The sequence below is a fragment of the Myotis yumanensis genome, unplaced genomic scaffold, assembly GCF_028538775.1.
Source record: "Myotis yumanensis isolate MYYU_CA2020_CCGP unplaced genomic scaffold, mMyoYum1.0.hap1 SCAF_7, whole genome shotgun sequence".
Lineage (NCBI taxonomy): Eukaryota > Metazoa > Chordata > Mammalia > Chiroptera > Vespertilionidae > Myotis > Myotis yumanensis.
The window spans coordinates 34978187-34991602 of record NW_027223758.1 but is presented as its reverse complement, the minus strand read 5'-3'; the positions used below and the strand labels follow the sequence as shown (position 1 = coordinate 34991602).

The 13416-nt window shown below is 36.6% G+C and overlaps 1 protein-coding gene and 1 pseudogene across 3 annotated transcripts in view; one reads left to right on the top strand and one right to left on the bottom strand.

Moving 5' to 3' along the window:
- CBFA2T2 (CBFA2/RUNX1 partner transcriptional co-repressor 2) overlaps window positions 1-13416 on the bottom strand; it is a 150627-nt gene that overhangs the window by 59914 nt on the left and 77297 nt on the right. The window lies entirely within an intron of this gene.
- On the top strand, window positions 1818-2367 carry LOC139014542 (large ribosomal subunit protein uL23 pseudogene; annotated as a pseudogene).

Below are 13416 nucleotides of genomic sequence, written 5' to 3'. Positions count from 1 at the left end.
TGCCCCCTAACTATTCTTTCTGCTTCTGCTTTTGTCCCTTCCAATCCATTCTCATGTAGCAGCCAAAAGTGCTGATTTAAAAACCTCAAAAAGATCTTTTCACAGATCTATTTAAACTTCTGGAATAACTTCCCAATGCTCTTATATAAAACACAGACTCTTTACTTTGGCTTAAATACAAATATCAATCCAGCAGTTCTCAAAATGTGGTCTGGGAACCCTTGGGGATTCTGTAGACCCTTTGGATGGGTGTGGGTGTACCCTCACCTGGAGGGTCAAAACAATTTGCATAATAATAAGAGACTATCTGCCTTCTTTACTCTTCTTATTCTTCCATGAGTATACAGTGATTTTTTCCACAGTGGCTACATAATTAATAATAGTACAAGAGATATAAGGCAGAAGTAGACATGAGAAAACAGTTATATTCTATTAAGCCAGTCATTAGAGTATTGTGAAACTGTGAAACAGTGCCACTCTTCTTATTAAAGTTTGCTTTGAAAATCAATTTTCATAAAAATGTTGCCGAAACCGGTTTGGCTCAGTGGATAGAGCGTCGGCTTGCGGACTGAAAGGTCCCGGGTTCGATTCCGGTCAAGGGCATGTACCTGGGTTGCGGGCACATCCCCAGTAGGAGATGTGCGGGAGGCAGCTGGTCGATGTTTCTCTCTCATCGATGTTTCTAACTCTCTGTATCTCTCCCTTCCTCTCTGTAAAAAATCAATAAAATATATTAAAAAAAATGTTATTTACACTAATATGTACTGAGTTTATTATTTTAAGAGAATTAATATTTAAAATTTTTAAATTTCCAATGGAAATATGGTGTGTGTGTTTCCTATAAAAAATGTTTGTAAAAAAAAAAAAAAAGAGTGCAAAGAGATCCTGAAACCAACGAGTTTGAGAACTGCTGACCTAGCCCATGCCTATCTCTAAAATCTCATACACCTGTCCTGTTCTCAGAATGCACTAGTTATGCTGACCTTTCTTTTTACTTCTCAAATACACCAAGAGAACTCCTACTTCAGTGCCTTCGGCCTAGAATTGGCTTTCACCAAGTTGTTACATTACTGACTCCTTATCATTCAGATGTCAGCACAAATATCATTTTCTCAGAAAGAGCTTCACTAACTAAAGTTGCTCCACTATCCCTACCAGACCATTCCATGATGTTAGTTATTTTCTTCATTGCAGTTATTACCATCACACCAATCAGGCAAGTGATTGATGCCCACCTTGGGGAAAAACAAAGGCCTTTTCTATTTCGTTACCACACCTGCATCACCTAGTGCATGCAACACCAAATCAAAAGTGGCACATCCTAAAAGCTTGGCTGAACTTGAATAATATTCTCTCTCTCACAGCTCCTCATTTTCAATAAATCAGCATAACCTTGTCACTTCTACCTCGTCATACCCATCCTCAACCCTCTCTCTACTCTTAGAGCCACTGTCTTAGATTAGCCCCTCATTTCTCTAACTGTACTCTCCCTGGGATTCAACCTATTCTGCACTCTCCTTCCACAAACCCATTTCATCAAGAATCCCTAGTCTTGCCCTAACTGGTTTGGCTCAGTGGATAGAGCGTCAGCCTGCGGACTGAAAGGCCCCAGGTTCGACTCTGGTCAAGGGCATGTACCTTGGTTGCGGGCACATCCCCAGTAGGAGGTGTGCAGAAGGTAGCTGATCGATGTTTCTCACTCTCTATCCCTCTCCCTTCCTCTCTGTAAAAAAATCAATGAAATATATATATATTTTAAAAAAGAATCCCTATTCTCGTAGACTTGGCTCTATAAGCCCAAGGGAACGGGTCTCGGAAACCCTTTTTACGAAGATGGCGCCAAAAGCTAAGAAGGAAGCCCCTGCCCCTCCCAAAGCCGAAGTCAAAACAAAGGCTTTGAAGGCAAAGAAAGCAGTGTTGAAAGGCGTCCACAGCCACACACACATAAAAGAGGGTCCGCACGTCACCCGCCTTCCGCCAGCCAAAGACACTAAGGCTCTGGAGGCAGCCTAAATATCCTTGGAAGAGTACTCCCAGGAGAAACAAGCTTGACCACTATACCATCATCAAATTCCCCCTGACTACCAAGTCAGCCATGAAGAAGATAGGAGACAATAATACACTGGTGTTCATTGTGGATATCAAGGCCAACAAGCACCAGATCAAATAGGCTGTGAAGAAGCTCTATGACATTGATGTGGCCAAGGTCAACACCCTGATCAGGCCCGATGGCGAGAAGGCGGCATATGTTCAACTGGCTCCTGACTATGATGCTTTGGATGTTGCCAACAAAATTGGAATAATCTAAACTGATTCCAGCTGCCTAATTCTAAATATAAAAATTTTACACTGTAAAAAAAAAAGAAAAAAAAAGAATCCCTATTCTCTGTTGTTCTTCAGACTGACCTTCACAATTCTCAGTTGCTAAATACTCATGCATAGCATCCATTCTCATGAACGGTCTACATATATCCCCATTAAGTCGTGGTCATCCTATGATCATACTGTTTCCATGTCTAGAACTCCTTCCTCTTCTCTAGATACACTTAAATCTTCCCCAACACTTTTGTTCCAATTTGTTGATTGTGTTTTCATCATCTGTCACCAAGCCTAGGACACTATAAGCTAGAATAGTGATTTGATAACAATTAGTTAATGAACAGGAAAAAAAGACATAAAAGGTAATTATGCTATTTAGTTCTGCTGAAGTATGATGTTAATATTAATAGCATAAGTATAGGCAAGTTATGCTTACTCAAATTCTAGGTCACAGACTGTCTCATTCACATTAAAAAATCATACAACTTTACTTGACATTAAGGAGACAAAGTATGAATAAATCAGTATCCCTTTAAAAAAATCACCTCTCAAAAATTCATGTACTATTAATGCATTATCACGCATATAATGAAGTCAGTATAATGTTATATCCGTGAAGCTACACAAGAATAACTTTTTTAAATTGGTGGGGAATATCACAGACTTATACAGACATCAAATCTTTTGTTCATATAACTCCCTCCATAAGGCCTTTCCATCCCCAAAATGCTATATTTATCTAAATCTAGCCTACCCCTATACACACAGCTGTTACTCTTTCAGACTGAAAAATACTAAATTTTAAAAGGCTGTTAACTTGTGCTATCTTAATTATATTCTATTAAGTAAAAATGCCTGTCCAATGCAAAGGCATATGTGCCCAGTACCATCTTTCAAGTTTTAGTAAGGTAACCATCAACTTAATTTAAGGATGACTTAACTTTTTTTATAAATCACATTACAATTCTCAGTTAAGTTGGATATACAAAGATATAATTTTTCTGCACATATTTATTCTTCAAACTTTAAAAAGAGTTTGCCAATACTAGGGCTCCATTTGGTTCCATTTCCCTTAATATTTAAAAAACTGATTCATATGTTTCCCCAGTGTGAAGAATGGCCAGCCAGTCCATCAGTGTCTGCTTTGGGATGAATAACCAACAAAACAGAACTGCAGACTTAGGATTACCAGGGACCAAAGATCAAGCTCTCTTCAGAGATGGGAAGCCCCTGGATAAACTACCTGAATGGCTGATATCCAGCTTTTCCTGGGGAACTTTGGGCGTTTGGGAGGTTTGCCTTATTACTGCAAAGATAGCACATTCCATTGGTGGACAGCTTTGAAATGGTTCTTAGCAATGGTCACTAATTGGTAATAGATCTGTCTTCTGGGTCTTCCTTAGACAGCTATGATGAAGAAATATGATACAGTGATAGAAAAAACAGTCTCTGGATTCAGACAAATCAAGATTCAAATTAAGGATCTGCTACTTTTAATAGGGGGAATAGTTCGTCCTCAGTCTCAGTTTTCTTATTTATAATTATGCAGTCAATACTGTCCAACTGCCAGAGTTGCTGTTAACAATCAAATGAAATAAAAATAGTACAAACTAGCACAGATCCCATATCAAAGAAACAAATTTATCTTTTTTTTTCTGTTTGAGGAAAATCTGAACAATGATGACCTCATACTGTTCAGGCAAGCAATTAAAGATAGGATAGTTTGGGTTTATCCTTCCTTTTCAGAATGTAAGCTCGAAATAGAGTTCACATATCTGACTTTTTATGGGCCTAAATCTTAGGGGAATGTATGATGCATATGCAAATGAGGATGCCTTATTATAATGAATCTGGAGGAAGCAGTATCAGATAAATATCCCCACAACAGATAAAGACTAGGGAAAGTGTCTCCTAAGCCTCCTTATGCTCTTTCTGCCTGGCTGGACTTCTTATGTATGACTTCCAACCCAGAAGTTCTATGTCAGATTCATTAATCTGTGCCTCTTCCACAGCCCCCAACTGTCTTCTCTGCTGTTCTTCACCATTTTTAAGTTTCAGCTCCAGTTTAAGCCATATGTTTTGCATTTACGCCCGTGAAATTTCCATCTACCACAAACTTGCTTTTTACTTATTTTTTTAAAATTAGAAATAGGTCTTTAGTTTAATCAAGAGCTTTTTTTTATGAAGGGAAAGGGATCTATTTATAGAAATGACTTTTTTCTCCTTTCAGCTCCTTAATGTTAAACCATCCCTGCATTATGAGATCACCTTGATTGATTAGGCTGTGTTACTCTTATTTAATGTATATTTTTATTGATTTCAGAGAGGAAGAGAGAGATAGAAACATCAATGATGAGAGAGAACCATTGATCAGCTGCCTCCTGCACACTCCCCCACCAGGGATTGAGCCAGCAACCTGGGCATACGCCCTGACCGGGAATTGAACTGTGACCTCCTGGTTCATAGATCAACGCTCAACCACTGAGCCACGCTGGCTGGGCTAGGCTGTATTACTCTTAAATATAGTGTCATTACAGTAAGCTAAGATAATGCAGTACAAGTCTTTCAAACAGGATAGAAGTGAAGGAACAAAGAAATATAAGCTGAATGAGAATGGTACAATTTTGGTTAAAGTATATATATACTTATTTGCTTTTAGCTTTCTATCTTAATTACAGAACATATTCCAAAATGTTTATTTTCCTTTCATAAATTCATCATTTTAATTAACACTTGAGCAAAGCTAAAATACAGACTAACAACACATATTTTAAATTAAAGTATCAACAAAAAGTAATAGTTGAGTCTATATGTCTACAATGAGTTGGAAGTTTCTATCTTTCCCTTTCAATGGAAGACCCAAAGATTTACTCTAAATTCCTGACTTCATCACTATCAAAAATTTCTAACACAATTTAAACTATGTGAATGAAACAACATTTGCAACAAATGGTCCAGTTGTGAGCATCTGCCTCTCATTTATCTTGGGACAGAAATCATGAGTTAAGATTAATGGCTTTAAATCCCAAACAGCCCAGACATAACAAGTTAAAAATGAAATACATGTAAATGATTCAACTTTTGGTTTTGGAAACATCCAAGATGTTTTTCCATCTAAGTCCATTTAAGGGAATGTAATTAAAATTAATTTCAATCAACAAAGGCAAAGAGTATTACATGTTTAAGTAGTGAAGTTTAGATTTAGGTTGGGACAATTCTAGGAGGTTTCTCCTGTATACTTTTTGGAAAGCTAGCAATCAAGTTTGTAGCTTCCAAATTAGGACAGTCCTGAATTTCTGTGCCCTAATATGAACTTTCTAAGAAAAAGAAAAAAAAAGTAAAAATCAAATCACACAACTTTTTTCTGACTCAGAACTGCCTTTCTATTGTTATTTCCTTATTATGAGTCCCCTTGGCCCTTCATGCTCTTACCACTAAGTACTTTTGATTATTTAGAAATTATTGACCATGGAAAATCTTAAGGTTTTCTCTATTTTAAACTCATATTATAGAATACAAATGGCTTCCATGAATTCAGTCTCTGCTTAAAACCTTCAGAGAGAAAAGAAGAAAAAAAAATACAGAAAGATAGGAAGGATGAGCAGGTTTCACTGTTTTGGGTAAAGAATCGATGTCAATAGGAACCTCAGTTTACTCATCTCTAAAATAAAAGATAACAATGATAATAATTCACCACAATGCTGATATAATTACATGAGCATATACAAGTGGTCCTTTTACACAGTGTAAAGTATCATATCCATTAATTAGCTACCTTTTTAGGGTAATGGGACAAAGGTACAAATAGAGACTGGTATGCAAAGAAGGACAAAAGAATTAAACATATTTCTTTTTTAAAAATATTTTTATTGATTTCAGAGAGGAAGGGAGAAGGAGAGAAAGATAGAAACATCAATGATAGAGAATCACTGATCAGCTGCCTCCTGCATGCCCCCCATTGGGGATCGAGCCCACAACCTGGGCATGTGCCCTTGACAGGAATTGAACCTGGGACCCTTCAGTCTGCAGGCCGACGCTCTATCCACTGAGCCAAACCAGATAGGGCTAAATTTATATTTCAATAGTCAACCATAAAGAGTAATCATTCTTTTCTAACTTTCAATTTACCATGGCCAACATTTCAATTTCTCCACATTTCCTCACTTAGCCAGTCCTCCATCACTCGCCAAAGCATAACAAAATGAGATAGTGAATTTTGAAAGAAAATAATGATGTATTTCCAGTCCAAACTGTAAAGTTTTGCAGATTCTCTATATGCTTGTTACTGTCCATTAGTTACAGTATGCGATTACTAATGCACTGAGAAGAAAGGTACAGAAATAAATGTATTTTGAAGTACCAACATTCAATTAGTGGGTTAAAACATAAATTTTCTGCCAGAAAAACATTTCTACCATTTCACTATGCAACCTCACTCCTGGGAATTTGTCCTTAAGAAAATAACTCCAGGGAAAAAACAATTTATACAACAGAGGTATGGTTAATTAAATGGTGGACCTGAATGTCAATGTGAACTGTGAAGACATTAAAAATTATAATTATGAAAATCATTCAACACTTGGGGAAATGCATACAGTACAAAACTAGTGGCGGGGGGAGCCTCCTAATGCAGTTACGATTACAATTATTCATTAAAAATTGATACATATGTTCACAGTAAGGAACCTGAAAATGAATTGAGGACGTGCTGGGCATAACAGGTAAATACCAATTTCCTTGAATTATTCTGGAGCATTGCTTATAAAATATTTTCATTTGCTCTCTCACTAAATATTTTTTTGCTGCACAAGAATTATAAGACACACACTGGGCTGCCAAGCATTCCTAACACGTTAAGTCTTTCTTCACACACAAATAGTATGATCTAGCTACAATGACCTCATTTTTGAAACCAACATTTTGACAAGCTGTTAAGATCAGGGAACAATGGGGCAGATTATTTGAAATAGAAAGCATGACAGAAAAACCAAGATCTGAAAGTCAAAAGTCCTAGGCCCCAGTCCTTCTCTACCTGCACAGCATAGATGGGTAAAAACATGTTCTTCATTTAGACCAACTGCCCTAGGTTACAATCCCAATAACTTGGTTGTATGACCAAAGGCATGTCAGTTAAACTATCAAAACCTTATTATGAGTTTAAAGAATATCATTTTTTTTTTATATACAGTAAATGCTTAAACAAATAAGCACACCTAAAACACTGATTCACTATAAAATAGGCAATTAAGCCGCCCTCCCTCCCTCTCACCTATTTTGTTATCAGGAAACAAAGTTAATAATCCTGTTCTAAACTGCAAACCAGCCAGGCCTGTGTGGCTCAGTGGTTGAGCGTTGACCTATGAACCAGGAGGTCACAGTTCGATTCCTGGTCAGGGCATATCTGGGCTTCTGCTCGATCCCCAATGGGGGGGTGTGCAGCAAGCAGCCAATCAATGATTCTCCCATCACTGATGTTTTTATCTCTCCCTTTCTTCCTCTCTGAAATCAATTCCAACCCTCAAGAGTTCATGGTGTAGCTGGGTGATAAAGAGTTTAAGGAGGGGACCTCAAGTAAATTGGGAGTGAAACACAAAGAAAAGGAAGATTTCACTGAATCTTATAAAGCCAATCAAAATCATTTTTTTTAACATCTAAGATGCTGTGTTGTTTTATGGCTGCCATTGAGAATCAGCTAACGAAGACTCCTGTCCACCAAATGAAGAGTATATAAACATGCACTAATGCTTCTGCAACCAATCTAGAATGTTTAAATACAGATTCCAAGTTACAAGTGTCTACTCTAGAGACTACACTCAGCCAACCTTCCTAACGTACATCTGAGTTCACTGGCCTGCAAACTTTTTAAAATCTGTTTTTATTGATTTTTAGATAGAGAGGAAGGGAGAGGAAGAGAGAGACAGAAACATCAATGACAGAGAAACATCAATTGTCTGCCTCCTGCACGCCCCCTACTGGGGATCAAGCCTGCAACCCGGGCATGGGCCCGGACCAGGAATTGAACTGGTGAGCTCTTGGTGCATGGAATGATGCTCAATCCAGTGAGCAACACTGGCCAGGCTGGCTTGCAAATTTTAAGGCTAACTTTTCATTCCGTTTTTGAGAACAAGGAACAGATGGCCTACACAGCATAAACTCTCCCAAGAACTAATTTTTACCAATTACATGTGGTTAAAACCAAGATTTATACCTACAGATTAGTGAACAGATACCCTCATAATGACTTGACAATTATTCAGTGTGACAGCTGTTTGTACCACTATCAAATGTGAGTTTTAAAACATAGGCTAACACCTCTGGTTCCTCTGGATTAAAATAAAACAAAGAACCTGAGTTACAATATTGATTACAGCCGAAACCGGTTTGGCTCGGTGGATAGAGCGTCAGCCTGCGGACTGAAAGGTCCCGGGTTCGATTCCGGTCAAAGGGCATGTACCTCGGTTGCGGGGCATATCCCCAGTGGGAGATGTGCAGGAGGCAGCTGATCGATGTTTCTCTCTCATCGATGTTTCTAACTCTCTATCTCTCCATTCCTCTCTGTAAAAAATCAATAAAATATATAAAAAAAAAATATTGATTACAGATATAAAACAAGAATCAACCAATGAGTGCATAAATAAGTGAAATAACAAATCAGTATTTCCCTCTCTAAAAAAAGTTTAAGTCAACTCTTAGGTATTTCTTAGTGGATTATACAGAAATTATCATGTTTTCCTAGTATTAAGACTATTAGGTTAAAAAACATTCAGAATGTGAAATTAGGACTAGAACTTCAACTTTAACTTAAATCCAAATAAAAACAAGGTAATTGTTGGCTTTGCTTCTAATGGGGGTTAACCCAAAACATTTTTCTATTTTAAAGTAATTTGTTCCATACCTTTTTTTTTTGGTCCCATGCCTATATATATATATATATATATATATATATATCACAAGAAAGAAATTATATTGCAGTAATATTACTCTGCAACTTTTCATAAAAACAACACAAAGTGTATCTCCCCAATTCTGTAAAAGTTTTAGAAATTCAATAATATCTCTGCACCAAAAAACAAAAGGACAAGAGGGATAGACATTAAAAAGTTATATATGATAATAAGATATAGAATAGTCAAAACAATATCAAAAGAACAAGGTTAGAAGACAAAATTCTCAATGGCAAGTAATTTTTAGTAAAAATGCCAAATTAGTTCAACTGGGGAAAAAACTGTCTTAACAAATATTGCTGGAACTGAATATTCAAGTGAAAATAATTAATACTACGTCAATCCTTCTACAAAAACTAATTCAAGATGGATGGTACACTAACACTTAGAAACAGTAAGTTTCTGTAAAAAGAACAGGAGAAAAATCTTCATGACCTCATGTCAAACAGAATTTTTAGACAGGTTACCCCCCCTCCCAAAAAAAAAACCATAAATTTTTTTAAATTGATAAATTAGACTTTATGAAAATTAAGGTTTTCTGCACATCAAAAGACACCATTAAGAAAATGGACAGATGGGCCATAGTTAAGAAAAATTATTCACAGCTCATAAATCTAACAAAGGACTCATATCTAAACTGTAAACAGAACTCTGACAAATCAACAATAAAAACACAAATAACCTAATTTTTGAAAATGAGATTTGAAGAGAGATTGTTGAGATGAAACAGATTAATGTAAAAAATAAAATAAAAAAGACTGAGTAAATGTTAAGGAGGATATGGAACATATCTCAAACTTTGCTGGTAAATATAAAATGATACAACCACTTTGGACTGTTGGAGAACTGTTTAGCACTTAAATATATATTTACCCAATGACTGAATAATCCTAGCTCAAGAGAAATTAAAACACATATTCACAACAACTACAGGAATGTTTATAGCAGCCTTATTCATAATAGCTAAAAACTGGAAACAACCCAAATGCCCATCTACAGGTGATAAACTAAGTTACATTCATACAGTGCAATATTACAATGTTAAAAAGGAATAATTCACACAATTACATGTATGAAACTTAAAACCACAAAAGGCAGACATTAAAGAATACACACTATATGATACCATCTACATGAAATAAAAATACAGGGGGTGAAATGAGATATTGGTTACAGGAGGGTATGTAGGAATTTTCTGGTAAACTTAAGTATTCTAAATTCTGTTTAAGACTTGGGTTACGCCCTAGCCGGCTTGGCTCAGTAGATAGAGCATCAGCCTGCGGACTGAAGGGTCCCAGGTTCGATTCCGGCCAAGGGCACATGCCTGGGTTGTGGGCTCAATCTCCAGTGGGGTGCGTGCAGGAGGCAGCCGATCAATGATTCTCTCTCATCATTGATGTTTCTATCTCTCTCTCCTTCTCCCTTCCTCTCTGAAACCAATTAAAAAAAAATATATATATATATATATATATAAATAAAAAGACGGGTTACACAAAGTAGATAACTATGAAAATGCATTGGATTACACAAAATATCTGCAATTTACATTACATTAATTATATACATATATAGATTTTAAAGCAGTACAAAAGGCTTCTACCACTTATTCCATGCCTTTCTCTAAAGGCAGTTTCTGTGGTTAATGTTATGATAAGTTCATCACTATCAAAAAATTTTAATGCAATTTAAACTTCTGTACAATCGCTATGAAATTAAAGTCTGTATAACAGCTATGTATAGCCAGTTTATGCCATTCTTCAAATTTCTGGCAGTATTTTATCCTGAAGGATGAGCTTGATAATCAGACTAGCACTCCTGCATCCTGAGTGACCAGCATTCACATCTAATCAATAACAGACGTGGGAATGGTGCCAGAGTGGGCCTTAAGCCAAAGTAACAATTTTGCTCCTATTCAAAAACAAATATCCTTCTTAAGCTCCAAGTCATCCAAACAGAGAGAATGACATCTGGAAATTCACTACAATGCCATGTGTTTGGCCCCTTTGGATGATTATCTGTACGCACTGCAAGGAGAGGGTTGCTGTGCCAGCCTCGTGGGTCTCTGCAGAGTACAGCAACTCTAACAACCTTGCAGTATGAAGAAAGTGCTAAAAGCTCGAAGGAAAATATAGTAGCAAATGGGTGCAAGCAGAATTCATTTAATAACATTCACTTATGGTTATTTTACAAATAAATAGGAATTGTTTATCTCATTTCCATATTCAACTTTGGCCCCAATTACCTTTTTGATAGGCTTGACTTCTCAACTCTTTACCAGATCTATTTTTTAAAGATCAATACTCCCAAGAAAACTTATGCTCAATATAAACAAATTCAATCATATAAAGTCCCTTTGAAAACATTACAAAATTTTGGTGATGTGGACAATTTTTGAAGTAGGTGTACAAATACCAAAGCAGTCAGCTGTAAAGGGGAAGTGTGGGGTTGGAATGGGAAGCCATTTACTTTTGGTCTTTTATTGTTTCTGCAAATGTTTGCATTATTCTTATATTAACTTACGATGTTTTGATGTTATTTGTATTATGCAGCCATTTATTCTAATGACGACTAAAAAGTGACCAGTTGCTAACAAAGGAAAACTGATTTAAAAGCCTTTATTCAGATGCCCATGAGCACTATATACCTTTCTAAGTCCATGCTGATAGTGAAGCAGGTTTCCAACTTACCCAAGATCTGAGTTGCGCAAGACTTTCTTGTTGGGAAAGATAAATTAAGAAGCAACTATAATGATGGCTACCATTACTCTCCATTTCCATTTGTTCATTTGTAAATGATAACATTTATTTATTACAGTATGTGCAAAAAACGTGGCTAAGCACTCTTATACCAAGACAATGATGTGAGACAATACCACTTTACTTAATCAGAAACTAAGGCTGTTAAATTATGCCCAAGATCATATAGCTTAAATTAAGTGACAATTCTGCTGGACTCCAGTGCCCATAAGTATAGCAAAAGGAATATAAATTAAAAGATGCTGAGTGAATTATTATAGGACCTGATGAGGTTTGTTTGTACAGTGTGACTAAGAATTTAATAAAAGGTATGAACATTGGTCATAGTGCAAAGATACTTCATCTTCTTCTAGAGTTCATGTCTTTCTTCACAAATATATAAATGTAACAAGTCTATAGCTGAACGGGACTCTATGGAAGTTAGAAGACTGACAAGTAGAAGCTCTTATGTAGGAACCCACTTATGTCAACAAGACAATAGAGTCTTCTGACAAAGCACGCCCATTCTGTCAAATGAATGGTCTTGAGGAGTAAGAAAAAAAAATCAGCTATGGTTTGAAAATGTTGGCTCCATATCAAAATCATCCTTTTCTTCCCAGTATAGCACATCAAACTTAGTAATCCAAAAAGTTCTTTTCTTCACTAATTCCAAAAATCCAGGTACCTTTAGAAAAAAAAAAGGAAAAATTCTATGTATAAATACAAATATAAAGGGTCAATAGCTGTCATGGCTCAGTGAAAAAACGATTTTAATAACAACACCCTAAAACATAATCAGGTATTCTACTGTGTTTTCCAAGAGCAGCTAAAGGATAGAGGCAGATAAAAACCAGCTAGAAAATAAAATCTCTTTGGCAAACATTTCAGTGACGCAATTAGCACCTACTCAATTCATCTGTTAAGATAGCACAATCTTATTTTGGCATTAAACTAAAATTGGTATAGGGAAAATGGAATAAACATGGAAATAAAAGAACTGGGAAAAGTACCAAGTATGGGATCTCCACCCAATACATAATATAATCCTAGAGGTGAAGTACATTATAAGTTTGGAATGGTTTATCTTGCATTCTTCCTCCAAGCCCTGGGATTCTTCACCAGTGTGAACAGAAATATGAATATGCTGTGGCAAAGGCTACAACTGCAGCTTGCAGATGTCGGGCTGCTAGCTCTGTGATCAGCAACCATGCTGTTTGCCTTGCTGGCTCCCTCCTGGTCACTGCCTCATCAGTCAGCACTATAGCAGTAACCCAGTGATTTTCAGCGAGTGTGCTGCAAGAATTTTTAAAACGTGCAATGCCTGACTATTTAGTAAGGGACACTGCCCTCTTTTCCCTTAGATCAGCGGTTCTCAACCTGTGGGTTGCGACCCCTTTGGGGGTCTAACGACCCTTTCA